The sequence below is a fragment of the Nesoenas mayeri genome (assembly GCF_963082525.1).
Source record: "Nesoenas mayeri genome assembly, chromosome: 1".
NCBI lineage: Eukaryota > Metazoa > Chordata > Aves > Columbiformes > Columbidae > Nesoenas > Nesoenas mayeri.
In genome coordinates, this window is record NC_137541.1 from 189,860,805 (window position 1) to 189,879,121 (window position 18,317).

The 18,317-nt window shown below is 39.8% G+C and overlaps 1 protein-coding gene across 2 annotated transcripts in view; it reads right to left on the minus strand.

Annotated features, from left to right (window-relative positions):
* Positions 1 to 18,317, minus strand: part of FRY (FRY microtubule binding protein) — a gene marked incomplete at its 3' end in the record, with an annotated part of 160,306 nt that overhangs the window by 131,928 nt on the left and 10,061 nt on the right. The window lies entirely within an intron of this gene.

Genomic DNA, 18,317 nt, shown 5'->3' on the forward strand with positions numbered 1-18,317 from the left:
TAATTCAACATATCTTAGCTTTTCTAGTGACCCACTAAACCGTCAGAGCAAATCTGGAGAATAGTTGATAATCAAAGAAACACACAATACATAAATACAATTTCCATGATACAGTTATAGGTAAAATTTACATAATCTAGACTGGAAGAAGAAATCAAAGACGAAATCTTATGTATTAAAACTGAGTCGTGTTTACTATACAGTGCACACTCAATCGCTTTTCTTTACATGGTAGGACTTGCTGACACCAGACTGAATAACATCCTAATTTCCTGTTCTTTATCATGTAGGCCATACCTCTAACCCAGTTGTCAAATAACAAATCTATTCTTTATTGCTCTTCGAAATGGTTTTTCTGGGAAACTTAAGAAAAAAATCATTTGAAGTACTATGAAATGAAACCTCATTAATTCAAATATTACCATTCTATGCATGCAATTTCCAAAACAAAATTCTCGGGTTTAGCTCTTATTGGTGATAAAAGTTATATTGGGTCTTCACACAAGTACTGGTAGCACGCTCTGTTAGCATTGCCAGAGCCTGGCCATTTGCCCCTCTGAATGCAACACGGGTGTTGCAATACCCGTGAGCTCTGCTGGTGATGGGGCAGAGGGGCTTTAACGCAATACCAACTCTGGAAAATATTGTGAACTAATACCATTATAGCACTTCCCTATAGCATTGCATTCCAGAGTGTCTCATTGTATGTTGTATCCAAGTTGCAAAGAAAGAAAGAAAGAAAGAAAGAAAGAAGAATGAACTACAATGATGGATGCTGCACACCTAATGTCCTTGGCCTCTCATTTTGAGGAACAGAATTGCAACTACTACTGAAAGTAATTGTTGGCTATTAATTACATGAGGTTCTTTTAAGAATAAATGAGATTTTGCATATTTCCTAAACACTTTAACAGTTTATTGCTGCGAAAAAATGAAAAAAATAAATCCCAAAGACTATGTTATTGTTTGAGAGTATTCAAGATGTGGCAGAATCAGACCCCAAATTCATGCACTGAAAAATAAAAAAGGTGCATTGCAGAAAAGAGAACATATTTTCCTTTAGAAAAATCGAAGTTTAGAAGTCCACTATATGACTATAATGCAACATAGAAATGCTTTTGTTCACCTAGCTATTATTCTGCACAAGTAACGCATCCATACTTCACTTAGAAAATAACTCCCCTGAGTGATAAGGTAAACATCGCTCTGGCACAGCAGCACCACTTCCTCCACTCCAATTGATGTTTCCTGCAAAGTTTCACTCGATTTTTAAGGGCAAAAGCATAATCACAGAGTTTTGTTGGCATTATGCCTCTTTGCATAAAACCAAGTGCATTGAACTGTTCTGCATTTATATTATATAAAACTGCTTCTAAAAATACACTGTTGTTCTGAATAACAATCTACTTCAAAGCAATGAGAAAAGAGCCACCAGAGAGGAGTGTCAGCATTACCTCTCTCCTGTCATCACCTTGGCTCTCCTGAAGTTTAAGTATGAACGCAGTGGGATGCAAAGGATCAGATGCAAATTTATATGCACTATCAAATATACTAGGTAATGGAAATTTCTCCACAAATAGCTTTAGGAAGGAGTCAGACTATACTTTTACAATCACTAATGTATTTACTGAATATGTGGTTTTGACCGGCTCACAACTTATCCACGAAATCAGTTTGATCGCCAAGTGCTCAGTTAGGAAACATGGGGGTTTTTTGTGAGCAGTGAAACCAATTTCCTTAAGGATTTGTGTCCTTTGTGCAGTAAAAGCCCTGTCCCCCGCCCCGTCATCACCAGGAGCTCCCGCAGATGTTCCCAGATCCCTCTGGAGCTCTGGGCCCCAGCTGGGCAGGCTGCTGCCTGACAGTGCCTCTGCCTGGCAAAATGCACCTGGACTGGGCCACCACAGCCACCATGGACTGGGCCACTGCAGCCACCACAGGCTGGGCCACCACAGCCACCCTGGGCCACTGCAGCCACCACAGGCAGGGCCACTGCAGCCACCCTGGGCCACTGCAGCCACCATCGGCAGGGCCAATGCAGCCACCACAGGCTGGGCTACTGCAGCCACCATGGGTTGGGCCACAGCAACCACCACGGGCTGGGCCACCACAGCTACCACAGGCTCCTTCCTGAAGGAATCAAATCAAATGCAAACTTGTCTTCTCTTCCTCAGGCAATTTAGGTTTAAATTGGCTGCTAAGTTCAAAATGTACTACACAGGGAGGAGGAGGAGGGCTGGAAGGAAGGTGGAATGTGGGATCATGCACACCTCACAGCCTTAGGAAATTAAGTTTAAGAAACCCTAATCGCACTACATGAGTCCTGCCAACCTTATCTTCAATCATTGTGGCATTCAGCCAAGATTTTGGGATTGGAATTTAAATCCACATAATCATTGTCAGTGGAAGCCTTTTAACAACTATGGTGTTTGGTTTGCGACCCAGGCTGATCTATTTTTCTTTTTTTCCCATACATCCAACTGAGAAATCAGTTATTCACACACTGTAAGAGAAATGCAATTATTTGTGAGGTCTGTCAGAGCAACAAGATTTTTTACTCCAGTACTTCTCTGAAATATCAAACTGTACAGCCCTTCCCCAAAAGGAAAGTAAAAGGATATCCTGGGGGTTAACATCTATCATTGCTACACCAATGACAGCAGTTATAGAAATGATTGACATACAACACTGATTTAGTTCAAATTTTTAAAAGATCATTTTGTAGCTGCTAACTCCAAGTGAGCATTTCAGTGAGCAAGTTAACATTGCCAATAGTGTGAGGGTTCCAAGTTGATCATGAGTTGGCCATCAACTATTATATACAGATTTGGCTTTCTGACCCATCTTTTTAGTTCCATTATCTCAAGCATTTGCATATGCTTGCTATTTGCATTGCAAAAATCTGGCCCGGTGACAAGAATGTGGCCCAGTGACTAGACTATCACTGACATCTATACTGATGATGTATGAGCTTTAACAAAATATATTTATTTTTCATAGATTGAGAGCCCTACAAAGCTCAGGGGAAAAAAAAAAAAGTTGCCTCTGAGACATAAAGCTGTAAATCAATGACTCAAAATTTAAGAAATAGCTGCATTAGAGTCATCCAAGATTGGTCCCTTTATGCTGACACTTATAATGTGGGCCTTAAAAACAGCAATAAAAAGGATGTGTCTAGTTTTGCCAGTGGAACACTGCCCCATTAAATAAAAGGCACAATTTTTACATGAGAAATTACAACACATAGTTTTGTATGAGTTTATGCAGAAGATATCTGGTGGGGGTGGGAGGAAGGGGTTATACTCTATTCTACATATTTATTTCATTGACAAATTACATTTTTACTGTCTGATTTCTAATAAGTGTTCTACAAAGAGAAGTACCATAATAGCCCACTGAAACATCCAGTTTTAATTCCTAACATATTGTAGTGTACTGGCCACCACAGAAGTACAGCATTGAACTAAACTCATTCCCAAGGAGGATGAGTGGTGATGCACATTCAGAAGACCATGATGACCCTGATGCCCAAGGGCTCTGCGAAAGCAGGGAATCTGTAGGTCAGTTTTAGAAAGTTGCACACAAATTTAAAGCTCCTCTCCTAGGAAAAGCTGTAAAAAAAAGATTAACTATGATTGATCAACTGTAAGATGCCTGTGCCACTTTGGGGTAAAATTCTGTCTGAGAGCTACTTCTCTCAAGCAACCGATTTTGTTGTTTCCAAGATATGCTCCCTATTTTTCAACTGCACCTGCAATAAGCTGTATTTCAAATGATACTATTTTCCTACAGAATATTTTCATTTAGTTCAGGCTACAACCATAAGATTTCCTAAATTTTATGTATTAAAAAAAAACCAAAACAAAACAAGGAGTAAATATGGAAGTAGCAATACAATATCACTTATGGTTGTTGCCACAACTACTACTATTGCCACAGAAAGGATTGCTGAACTAAAATCACTGCTAATTTTTTTCTGTATTGATTATTTCCCTGATCAGAGAAATAGCTGTAAAAAAGCAGAGTAGTTTTAACACACACACACACACACACACACACACACACACAGACACACACAGTCACTAAGCTGATAAAGAGGATGAGCACAAGATTAAATTATCATAAGAGAGTCTCTGCTACGATTTACATTACAGGTATTTTTTCTTAAAGCTGTAAGATGAAGCAAACCAACAGAACAATCATAATGCGCAAGCCAAGAGTCTGTGCTACATTGGATAGAACTTCAGCCAAGCACAGTCACAGAATTTTCAATATCTTTAAGCAGAAGAAACAGAGACTGCATTTTTCTAGTTAACTGTGTCATATTTACACTTTAGCAACAACAAAAAAACTAGGAACACAAACCAAAAGGTATTTGCAGTATTTTCATACCTACCGAGCCCCTTTATAAAGCTGATCACGCTGGATTTTCTCCAACAGGCCACTGTAATATCCATGAGCCTGTGAATACCTGAAATGTTCCACTCCTTCAGTTAGAAAAGTTAGAATTCTTTTCTAACTAAAACCAAAAAGGAAATTAGTTGTTTCATAATCCGGGTTCATACTTCACTAGAAACTTCTCAGCACTGAGGCAGACATTTCTTCTAGTTTTTTGGGTTTGTTTTGTAACAGACAAGTGCTGAAGACCTACAATGTGTGAGCTTGAGCAGGCCTCCGGATCAGATCAGCCTTTCCATAACCAAAGGGGTAATTTTTAGCTTCAGCATATGATGATGACCACTCACGGAGTGGCTGCATGTCTATATTTATCCACAAGTACATACTATGCTGACAGATTAGCGAAACTACTTCAGGCACTCCAAGAACATGAGACAGGATAATGGAGTTCGACATAAACAAACCACGCATATCAAACACACGTATTATCATACAATCCAAGCTGAAAGCAATTAGTATAGAAATGCAAAGCATGGAGACAACACAGGATGGGTTTTGTTTTGTAACTAAGGTGTTTTGGCCAAAAACACATACAGTTTAAACTCCTTGCAATAAAACCAACAAAATATCTCTTCTTTTCCCATGCCAAGAGTCAGTGAGAAAACACATACCTCCAAGGATAATTGTGTATCTGCTGAAATAACTCTTAAGAAAATGTGCTTTGTTTTAAAGCTGAAATTATAATATTAAAATGAAAGCACATTATTTAATAAAGTGTGAAGAATTTCATTTGCACAGAAATGGTACATGTGCCAAGGTTACCAAAAGGTGGTTGTTTTACCCTTTGAAGGAGATCATTCCCAACTAGTTTGAGCTTGAAAGACCAAGAGATTAAAATTCAGGGGAATTTTTTGTTGAAAGAAACAAACTAAAAGCCTAACAGTTCCATTTTTATCTTGGTGAAAGAAACTGTAGGATTCCCAAGGAAAATGTTATTCCAGCGTATTAGTAAGATGCAGTGGTTGCACTGCTTTGAAGCAAGTATTATTTTTCTAATTTATAATTCATTTGCATATTTCAATGAAAAATAACCATAATGGAATAAAGTTAACCAATAAAATGTAATATTAATGACTTGCAATACATATGATAGGCAATAAATTTACTTAAGGTACAGGACTTTATGACGAGCAACTGATGCTACCAATGTCTGATCTTTTTGTGCTTCTGATCCTGTCTTAGGTGAATTTACACTCAAAAATGAAAGACCAGGAAGAATTCAGTGCATGTCTTAGTCCCACATCCAGACTATCCGCAAAGCCTAACTCTTCACAGAGAATCCATTTCATGCAATATGAATCTTGGCCTACATACTTGTTTGCTGCTCATTTTCCATTTTTTATTCAGAGAGTTGATAAAACAGGGAGTAAATATACCCTTTTAAAGACACCCCTCCCTGCTTCTCAACTGCATGCTTACCAAAATACAATTTAAACTAATTATTAAAATAAATATACGAAAAAGTGGCTGTATGGCCAATTTCTAAGGTCCATATAAAAGCTGCAGTATGAATCTGCCACAAGCATTAGCAGTGCAGACACAGCTTTGCTTCTCTGGTGCTGGAAAGCATTCACACTTCCAACGGGGGTGCGCATCCTCCTAGGGATGGGATGGAGACATCTGTAATTACTGTTTGCGTATGTATGTCCCAGCCAGAGAGCATCAACTGTGGAGCTTTGATACCACGCTCAACTGAACGTACTGCTGCAAAGCTTCCTCTATTTAAAAATAAATAAATAAGTAAAATAAACAGGAAACAAAATATGTAGGCAAATATTCATATTGCATGAAATTGATTATCTGGGAATGCTCATGTGCAGGTGAGGGAATTCTTTGCAGTGAGAAATTCACTCACTGACAGCAGTATGTAGACTGAGACAGGACAGACAGGCACATACAGACAGTAACGCATGAGAGAGTCTATATTGCAAAAAGCTCAAACATACTTTCCATCATAGTAGAACAAATTTGCCTCCAAAACCACCCATAATAGAAATCTCAGAGAACTTGTAGTTTAAAACTCCAGAGTCTGAAAAATCTGTCTAAAAGTATTGTTCAAGCAAGTACTGGGAAAAGACTAGGTCATTCTGTGCCGCTGTCTGGACACAAGAACATGACATAAAACTATCCCAACTCATCCTGTCTTTCAAAAACCTGTTTAATCCAAATACAGGGGTCTTCAGGAAGAGTTACTGTGGTTGACCAGCTAGGTAAATGGTCTGCAGTGTAACAAAGATAAAACCCAACAATTCCATGCAAAACAAAAGCCTTGAATCTCTGTGCCAGAAGAAATATTATCTGGTCTAGAAGATAAAAGAAAAGAGGCCATGAGATCAGCAGTGAAAAGTATAAAAGAAGATCAAAATTCTGGAGCAAAATGGCTCATTCTGAAAACAGGCCTGAAGTGAACAACAACAGATTTGGAAGGATTTCCAAAAAGGTGGTGAGAGATGACCAAAGCTCTTCCAAATGGAAATTCTCAAACTACTTGATTATACTTAAACTATAAGGGAGAAAATGCAATTTTATAAATTTCAGATTCTCCTGTTTCTTTAAAGAGACATGCCTCAGTAGAGTAATTTGTGTAAACTGGTATGGAGGAGGAGAGAAGGGAGGCGATCTCTTCAGTGATAAAGGTATTCCAGGATTTCGTCACAGATTTAACTGAGATAAGACCAATACTTAAAATTCTTTCTGTCTGAAGACTGTGAAAAAATGCAGTTGCCAGGTTTAGATATATTTATGCCATTCTTTTCAGAATACTTGAACTACAGAAGGCAGTTCCAACCCCTGCAGATTTGGTTGGGCAATCCTCCTCTGAACTTTCTATCCCTTTTACCACAAGAGAGTGAAAATCCTACGTGAACACAAGGAACAGCAAAGTCAGACAACAGGAGACTGATTAGTGCATCCACTAAGAAGTGGCAGAGTTGTCAACCAAATGTAAGCTTTGGCCAATCAAACTGCACTAGCCAAGAAAAAGGAGACTTAAACCCCTTTTGTGTGTGTGTGCGTGCGCACACGCATGCCGTTCCTCAGTTGTTTTTCAGTGTCTTTTGGGATGTTATAAAACAGCAGGCCTAAAACAGACCATCTGATATCCTCAGCAAGACTGATCATTTCAGGACTTAAGGCTGTAGGGATGCTCTTCTCTGCATATCTACAAAGAACTCAAATGCTCATTTTCCTCACAGATGCTTATGAAGCAGCCGTCTTCTGAGGTGAACCCCATTAGGAAATAAGCAGTTTAATACAGATATTATGCCCAAGCTCAGGAAAACATCAGAACAGTCCTTACACACACTGACAGGTCTTATTTGAGAAGGATGTATGAGGTGAAGTGCCTGTTAGCTTTGAAGCTAAGGATCTTCTTCAGTCTGGTACCTTGGAAAGATTAAAACAATGGCTTTGGCTTTACGAGCCACTACCGACCTTCTGGCCCTCGCATCCCAGGTGCTGCAGGCAGATGTTCGGCTCTGGAACCCTCACTGTGCACCACTGGTCACTGACAGGGGACCCTGGAGAGGAAAGTGGTGGGTGGAGCACTTTTTCTCCTCCCGTGAGAGACTGTGTCTCTGTATGCAGGGAATTCAAGACTGACGACTGCCAAAACAAACAGGAAATCCCATCATATATGTCCATCCACTTTCTAAAGTCCTTTTCACTGACTTGGCAAAGCTCCTAGTAACTATGATCCTGCAAGATGGAGACTTTCCCTTTCTCTTTCTCCCAAGTTGCAGGTCAGGGTTGAGCAGCTTAACAATGTTCTCTAAGCTCTCATCTCAGATCCCTGTGGGACATCTGAGTGAGGCAGGAAAGCAATTCTCCTTCCTGCCCATTCTCTTTGCTCACCATTTCTGTTTCTGCTCCTTTCCCTCTAGATCATTATTGCCTTGCTTACACACAGCACCATGCTGAAGATACGTGGGGATCTAGGCATGTAACATAAAGATTTTTAGCTGCACTGATTTTAGAATTTGCTTGGTTTATTATAAGATTAAAGACTGAAAAAGCTAAATGACATGGGAAATCTTGTGGACAATTTGAAAACTTACTAAAGGAAACATCTGTGTTGCTTCTGATGGGATCCAAATCAAACATAAATACTTCTGACCTTTTGTGTTTTATATGGTAATGGCATGCTGCCGAAGGCTGACTGAAGATTAACAATATACTTTCAAAATATTGGTATATTTTCTAGAAAACTTCGCAATTTTTGTTATATTTGCAGTTATTCCTAAAGTAAAAACTTCACATAGGGTGGAAACATATACTGAGATCATAATTTTAACTGATTTTTAAAAATTAAAACAAAGGCTTATTTCTGAAACTACACCAGAATTTCTTTGGGCTCAAATAGAGCTTAAACAACATTTTATTTTAAGTAAAGATGTTCATACTCTTATTTTATACTTTTTTAGGTACTATGGGAAAAAATAGCCTCCACTTTGGTTTTGTTGGATCAGAAAATAGCTTCCTGTAAGATTTTTAGACAGATGTTTTGTTGGGTTTGCTTTCCTTTGCAGAGACAGGGAGATGAAGATATTCCTGACATTCTGTGGTTGATGGGTGTTAGCGGAAGAATTATTTTTAGGGAACCTGGAAAAGTGCCGAGGAAGCACAAGGCTAAAACAGTCTGATAGAGAGAAGGAACAGTCACTTCCAAAAGAGGGAGCAGCAAACAGGGAGGATGTGACCTGCATCTTCCCTCACTACACATTTTCCCTTAGAGAGAGTATGCTTTTCCTTTTCCCCTTAAGTGTTTTACAATAAAACTGTCAAGAGACTGGATAAGATGGAATTTTTATAGGATTATAAATTCTTTATTTTTTCCTACAGAAAGACATTACACACTTCCACCTGATTCCTATTCCAATTTCAATAGCTACCTCAGATGTTAGTACTGGAACCCTCTCTGAATTGTTGTCTGTTTGTCCACACTTGCTCTTCCAAACCACTGACAAATGTTGGTTTGTGCTGTTAAAAAAACTGATCTGTTTCACTGGAATGAAAACAGCACATCAGTTATGGATGACATGGCTTCTGTGCAATGTACACATGTGAATGAAAATGTAGGTGTGTTGTAATATGCAAACTTGTGCAAACATAAGCAGTACTTTATCACTGCTGCACAAAAACAAGCAGGCTGTAGATCATTTCCTTCTGAAATCGCAGGGTCTGAACAGTCCTACTGACCTAATACTGTTCAACGACTAAGAGTTGATTTCCTACAGAGCTTTGTTTATTTCATGCCATAGCAAATAGGATGTCATGTTTAGTTATGTTTCAAAGTGTAGTACTACATTGAAGAAAAACCTTTAAAACTGTAGTTGCTTCCTTGACCTCATCTTCTGATGCACCTGATCTGCTCTATGGCTGCCTTTTAGGGAAAGGTTCAAATGCAGCCACCTACAAGCCAAATATCAAATTTGATCTATCCACCTAGGCTCCCAGTAGAGGAAATCAAGAGAGAAGATTTCTAGGCGATTCATCATATCCTTCTTAGATTCTCAGCTTAAGACTGAATAAATCACTTTCTAGATGTGCCTATCACTTGTTAGTGATTACTGAAGGAGAGCTAACAACAAAAATAAGCATCCAAGGTTATCTGAGATAACTCGCACTCCTGAGGCTCTAAACTCTTCAAGAGCATCTTGTACAGACTGAACTGCATCGTGGTGCATTTCAGCTGCTGCCGACAAGGATTTATACCCTGCTTGTGTGGGTGGAAAATGGCACAATACCAGCAGTAAACCAAGGCACAAGCTGGCACTGGGAATTGGCAAGCTAAATCTTCACAGACCGAGAAGACTTTTACAAAATTCTGTGAAGATTTCTGTGATGAAACCACAGGAGTGAATTCTGTGCATAAAGACTAATATGAGAATAAGTCAGATATCCATTCCTCCTTTCCTCTACAGTGGAGCATACAAAGTAACATCTATACAAAGAAAATGAGAGAAAAAAATTTGCAGCCAAAATCTGGATTAATAATTATCATTATCAATCCCTTACTTTATGTCTGATTGAACCATTATTGTCATTACTGGCTGCAGCAGCACACTCATAAACATTGTCTATCTTCTATATTAAATTAAACACTATTTGTCCTCTTTGCTTACAGACAAGCCAACGCACAATGTTGTCTTCTTTTATTAGCCACACACCATGATGATGCTGTAGTATCTAATAACGCTTTATTAACATGACATTAACAACTCTTTCTTTGAAAGTGGAGTTCACTTGTTTCTTCGCCACAAACCTAAAGGCAAATGCAAATGTTTGCTGCTTTGCTAGACTCAGGCTCCAGCACATAAATATTTCTTATGGCGACTCTGGAATGTGAAACCAGCAGTGACAAGATAAGGACCTTGACCATCCCCATGAGCTCAGTGAGTTTTTGAAAGTTTGGCCTGAGTAAAGCTGCTGACTGAAAAACTTCTATTTGAACAGATGAACAAAGCACATGGAATTCGGCTCCTGTCCGAGGGACCTTCTGCATGACCAGACAGTCGCAAATACCAAACGCAACATGCACAGGACATCACTATCACCATGGTCAATGGGCCATGACAGAAAACTTCTCTATAATTGAAATGTCTAAATGTTTTGGAATAAGTGACTGCCAGAAATACATTATTAAATTTGGGGAGGAACAGGCACCTATAGGGAAGAGCTCTGCACCAGTTAGGTATGAAAATAAAGAAAGAATCCTAATGTTAACATCAGATTTTCCAAATAAACAGTTTAAACACTGAGAAAATAGAGTCATTCCTTAGAAAAACTGGAGAGCCTAATTACATCTGAAAATAATAAAAATTATTCATTTTATGGGATACTCCAAGGGAAATTCAGTGTTCCTGAGGGCTGAGACAAAATTAATGTTGTATCAGTTTTTTTTTAAAGTGTCAGCAAGGACAATCCAGGCAAGCACAACATAGTTGGCCTGATATTCATCCTGGAATGGCTGCATTTCATGAATAAGGAACCAAAGTACAATAATACAATGCCATATCCATAGGTTTATGGAAAGTATTTTTTTAAAAACTTACTGTATCTTTCTATGAAATTATATATTTGGTTAACAAAGCTAAAAGTGTAGTCTATTTGTGCTTGGCAATTGGATTGGTATATTACCAAACTGTAAAATGGAAACAACAAAATCAATGTTCAGAACCAAAACAGATTAAAAACTATGTAATATATACTTCTCGACATGGATCTTGGGAGAAAAACACCCTAATGAATGCAATTCTGGTGGAGGTATAGAGACCAGTTCTTGGTCTTGTACTGTTTACCCTTGCTGCTAATGACACAAAAGAAAAACAGAAACATTTCTATGAAGTTTACAGGCAAGATGCAAATTAAGAGTGATAGAAAAAATAGTAAAAAGGTCCTTTTCCTTTGAACAGTGTTTTGAAAACTAAATGCAGGCAGGGAATATATAAGACATTAATTCTAACCTATGGAGAACTGCATGGCCAGAGACAAAGAATGCACACCGCATGGACAGAATAAGGCTTTCTATTCCGGGGAAGCGCCGCTGATGAAAAAAAGGCCTGAGACCAGGATGACTAATGTGTCGAAAACAGGCTGCTATTCTTGTGACCTGAAGAGCTATGGAGAGGCTTTTCAAGCAGGATAAACAAAAGCAAAAGCAGGAAAGTTGTACTGCTTCACTGCCAGTGTCCCTGCAAACGCTGCTGGATGCTCAGGCCTGTGCTGGTGTCTGCAGCTTGAGAAAGATGCTGAAGAACTAGCGAACATTCAAGAAGGGCAACTACAACCAATAACTGGAAAACTTGCCTTAAAGCTTAGTTTAGTCTGATCCTGAGAAAGCTACACAGGCATTTAATCATATCTTCTAATGACAGGAATTTGCACCTATTGCACCTACAATGGCAGCTATTTGCAAAACATATTTACACGCAGCCCCTCAGCCCAAAATGCCTTTTCAGACATCACAAGCACTGGGGCACTCCCAAGGTGTGATTCATCGCCTCCTAACAAACATGTCTAAAGCAGCTCATCTGAACTGGACCCTGAAAATGTGTATTTCTCTCCACTGGCTACCAGGAAAGGCAGGCATGACTGTGTCAGATGTAAAATAAACACTTAAGTGAGATGACTTCCATGCCTGTTACACATGAATATGAGGAAATTTGCTATCAGACAGCTCTTGGTTTGGTAACATCCAGTGTCTGGAATTTTAAACTAGGCAAATGCATTAAAGAAGTTAAACACAAAGGGAAAGCTATTAATCGCCAGAATGCTATTACGGCTGGTGCTGATTCTCCCATTAGTGGAAATTTTAAAATAAGATTATTTTCTTTTAAGATGTGCTCAAACAGAAATTAATTCAGAGAAGCCATAAAGCCGGCTCTATGAGGAGAACAGATTGGATGACACAATGCTTTTTCTGGTTGTATAATTTATGACTCATTGAATACATTAGTAGAAAGCATATTGCTGAGAACAATATTTCATTGGTAAAAGTAGGATACAGATGTCCTGAGAAGGATTCTTCTATCTCTAATCCTGGTAACATCAAGAAGCAGAAGTCTGAATGTCTATCTTGATTTCTCTTTTCACATCCAGGTATAAATATAATGTGTGTGATCAGAGTATCTTTGTGATATATGTAATAATTTTCTGACATGATGGTTTGCTTGTTAAACACGATTTGCCAAAACAGAAGCTGACTGTAAGGGTTGTTTTGTAGAATACGCCACAGGTGAACATGAAAGTGGGGGCAAATTTGAGATGATTCAATTTTCAGGGAATATTTTAAAGAAAAAGTACATTGCCAGAATAATTTATAAATATATCTTCTAAGTAAAATTGATAACCATACAAAGCAGTGGTCAGCCTTAAGAGAATGCTCATATAGACAAGGGAAGCTCTCGGAAGGTGTGGTGATGTGCTCAGGGAAGCCATATTCGACTGTCTGAGTAGATGTCTGAGGAGCACAGAACCATGGCAGAAATGCCATTATTGAAAGCATGCTCACGTGCACATGGGCTACAACCATATCTTAGTTTGTGTTACAAATCACCAACAAATGCCAGGTCATCTGCTACAGAACAAAGCTGAATCAATATAAAGATTCAAGGCATCTTCTTTGTGCAGTAGCACAATCTGAAGTAACATTCAGTTCCATACTTTAGTGTATAATAAAGGCTGTGGTAATGCTGTTTGCGTTACAGAATTATGTATTCCACCTATTGAATATAATTTTCTTCCTTCTCCTCTTGTGGCACCTAAGAACTTCACCAGATCTAATAAACTGTCCTGATCCAAAGGGAAGTTTATAAGCTGGAGCTGATGCTCCAAGGCGCAGGAGTGCTCAGAAGACAGACACATTTCCAGCATTAAGCAAATAGGCCGGAATTGTTGTGTTTAAAAATGCTGATTCCTGCTGCAGAAAGCAGAACAATACCAACCTGAAAAACACATAAATGGTTTTGCAAATAGGTGTGGAATCAAAAAGATAAAGAGGATAGGCAATGTTTGGCAATGCTGTTCTATAAACTGTGATCTTACCATAAATTGTATTAGTTACAAACATTGGCTGTTGTTATGGGGCATCACTTCGCATCAGACACAATGACAAGCTATATTAGCATAATGGGTTATTATTCCCACATCCGTGTCATCAGTACTCCATGGCAACCCAAGGATAATAAACGGCTTTGTCAGCAAGAAAGCACGTACAAAACTATATAAAGCACGAACATCAAGTACCTGAAATGGTACATGAGGCTGCTAATGAACTAAAGAACTTAAACATCAGCATTTACATTTCTTTCCATACATACACAGAAAGAAGCACTGAAATTTTCGGTACACTCTTGCTGTCCATTGTCATTGTGTGGACTTGGTATTTCCAAGATGCTTTTACTCAGGGCTCAACTCAGTTGAGACATTGGGCATTTAAACCTGGCCTGTGGGACACAAACCAGAAAACCGACCCAAATGATCGGGTTCCCAGTAAGCCCAGCAGCAGCTCAGAACTGGATCCCAACAGCCACACTGGGTCCAACACCTCCTGAGACACGTCCCCACATGGACCTGGCAGTGTTGGGCCACTTCAGATGTGCAAAGCAGAGCAGAGAAGCAGCTCCTCTCCTTCTCCACTTGCCTGTAACCACTTCTTAAGTAACAGCTTAATGGCTGGAGTACTCACCCAGAACATGATAGCTTTGGGTTAGATGCTTAATTAAACCTCAGGGTTCTGAACTCTCATCTCCCACCTTCTTGGAGAGCACTCCCATTTTTCGGCCCATGTTCTGCTTGTTCGAGGTTTGTCAAATTTGAAGAAAGAATTCAGTGTGCATTGAATGAGAGATGAAATGCAACAGCAAGCATGGATCTAGCTCAGTAGTTGCCACTCAATCAATGAGTGACAATCACTAAAAATTGTGATAGATTAAGTTATAATAAAAAGTAACATTAAACAATAAAGGTATTTGGGCAAGGGAGTACCTACATCGGTAAATTAACTTTTGTCCTTGTCACTGTGTGTTAGATACACTTCACTAATGCCTCCACATTAGATCCTTCAGATATTTCTACCTGGTTTCTGCCTGAGCCTGAGCCATGCTAAATAATTTCTCCTTGAAAGAGATGGTCATTGATCACATTGATCATCATTTGTGTCGTAAGAAATTTAATGACTGAAGATAATTTTCTGTAATAATTAGCAAGATATAATTTGTGATACATACTTACACATACAAATATTTAACAATAATCTATCTATTTAAAACTTCCAGCCAAATGTTTCAAACTCTGCTTCTATAAAGTAGGTAAATTGTAAACATGCCAAACATAACAAATGTAAACTATATCAACTTGAAATGTCATTTCTGGATTTAATATTATAAAAATGAAAACTTTATAATGAAAAGTCATGCCCTGAGGATAAAACCACAATATAAATGTAATCTCTAAAATGCATGTCATCTCAATCAGGCAGGCCTTCGGAGAATTTACCAGTAAGGTTGAAATTTGGTATGTAAATGCTTAGGATATACGCTGGCTGTACAAGAGGATCTGACTAGTATTATACACCCCTTTGTACTTAACTGAGAAAAAGACTTGATTAAAATCTGTGGCAGCAACTTTGTAGAAACTTATTACTGTGCAGGAATACATTCCTTTTTGTAACATGAAAATGACTGCATAAAATGAGAACTTACGGTGAACTATCACAGTATCACAGTATGTTTGGGATTGGAAGGGACCTCAAAAGATCATCTAGTCCAATCCCCCTGCTGGAGCAGGAACGCCTAGGTGAGGTCACACAGGAACATGTCCAGGCGGGTTTTGAATGTCTCCAGCGAAGGAGACACCACAACCCCCCTGGGCAGCCTGTTCCAGTGTCTGTCACCCTTACTGAGAAGAAGTTTTTTCTTAAATTTAAGTGGAACCTCTTGTGTTCCAGCTTGATCCCATTACCCCTTGTCCTATCATTGTTTGCCACCGAGAAGAGCCTGGCTCCATCCTTCATATATTTATAAATATTAATAAGGTCACCCCTCAGTCTCCTCTTCTCCAAACTAAAGAGACCCAGCTCTCTCAGCCTTTCCTCATAAGGGAGATGCTCCACTCCCTTAATCATCTTTGTTGCCCTGCACTGGACCCTCTCCAGCAGTTCTCTGTCCTTCTTGAACTGAGGGGCCCAGAACTGGACACAATATTCCAGATGTGGTCTCACCAGGGCAGAGTAGAGGGGAAGGAGAACCTCTCTCGATCTACTAAGCACCCCCCTTGTAATGCACCCCAGGATGCCACTGGCCTTCCTGGCCACAAGGGCACAGTGCTGGCTCATGGTCATCCTGTTGTCCACCAGGATAGTATTAATATTAGGCAGAAAACCATTCTAAATATCTATTAATATCATAAACACGTAATACATTTAAACAAATCTCTAACTTGCCAATAACGTGAATCTTCCATTTTACTCCCTGAAGGATTACCGTTTGTCCCCAAAGAAACTAAAAACCCCTGGCATGTAACTGCCATTCTCCGCAGCTGTGCTGTGAAGGTCAGACCTCCGGGTCTCGCGCTTTGGGCACAGCAGAGCTGGGAACCGGCCTGGGTGCTGCTCCGCAGGCACACGGACCTTCCCTCACTGCCCTGCAGAAGACAGGGAAGCCTCCACCTCACCTTCCAGGGGAGAGCTGGCCCTTGCACTGCAGGTTAGAAATGTCCTCAGTCTTGTTTTTCACATTTCAAAAATAAATTCTGTCTTGAAAACATGTACAGATTCCCATGGTGGGTACATTTTCAGATTTTTACTCTAAATAACTCCTCATTTCATTTGATTATTCTTTTTTTTTTTCCTTCCTATTTCTTTGCTGATACTTACTCTAATGTAAGGATTATCACAAATGCCATTAACATGCTATTTACCTTCTTCCAAATCCCTAATACAGATATAAAATAAAATAAAGCCTAGAGTCTATCCCAGCAGTACCCAACTGTTCAGCTCCATCTCACGTGACAACAATCCATCAGCAAAGGTCTATTTACAGAGTTTCATGTCAGTTTTTAACACATCGCTCATAAAGCTATTATGCTTGAAAGCATGCTGAGTGACACTCAAATATTCACTAATACCCAAACACACGGTCTTGATTCACCTGAGAACGCTGTTAGAAGCCCCCAGATCTGTCTGACATGCTCTCCTGGGAAATCCTGGGACAGATCAGCTTTTACTATTAGCTTATAAGCTACCTGCCGTATAAGAGAAGAAATGCACTATGAAGTTATCTGCTACTGCATTACAAGTAATAATAAAGAGGCTAATAATCTAGCAAGAGTATTTCTTTGTACTTCTGTGTGCTGTCCACTGCATGCTGCATTACCCCACTGGACTCAGGCTTTCCCAAGTGACAATGACAAGCGAGGTAATATGGTGGACATATGATTAATGTGATGCCAAACAAACCAACTGTTGACCCAGTTACCTTAACAGCACACACAAGCCACTTGCTGCTCTCCTCACCTGATAACATTTAACACTTTCTGTCACCTAGCCTAAGCACAAAGCAAAGCAACGCACACCGTTTGCTGGTGGGATTTGCTGTAAAGCAAGGATGTGGGATGGAAACCAGGACTCCTGCACTGCATTCTGTGCTTGGGAGGGGATTTCTCTGTCTCTCACCTCCCCCATCTCCCCACCTGCTCTCTTCTTACTTCATCTCTACAATCTGGTGCCTCCTCATGGCTGCATCTTCCCTGCTTGAGGCTCCCCATTCCAACTCCAGACTCCAGTACACTGTTCCCCCTGTCCAGCCAAACATCGCTCACCTTGTCCTAGCAGTCCTCTCACCTCCATCCCACCCCTCCTCATGTCCCCACCTCTTCACCCACCCTGTCCAGTCTCCCCTTGGCCCTGTCTCCTCCCAGCCACTCCATTTCCACTCCCACTGTCTGGGAGGTGTCAGTTCCCCTATTTCTGGTTCCTCCCCTACAATGACTCCTCTGCCTCTTCTCTTTCCATTCCACCTGATTCTCCTTCCTGGGCTTTTAAAATCCACTTTTCTCTCCGTCCTCACTTTCTCTGTGCAGTCTCTGTCCCGAGGCTGCTGGCTGTGAGGTGTCTCTCCCCCACCCACCCCCAAGATCCTCTGCAAGAGAACTTGTTACACAAACAAACAACAGCGGGCTTGCATTTTCTCATTCTTAGACAATTTGTTAAACAAGTTCAAAACAAGCAGGCAGACTGGATATGCTTTGCTTCCATTGGAAAGCTGACTAAAAAGAATCTTGGTTACAAGGGAATAAATGCAAAACCTGTTGTCAGGTAGCTTAGACTACTTTCAACATGTGATAGTGTAATATGCATGGAA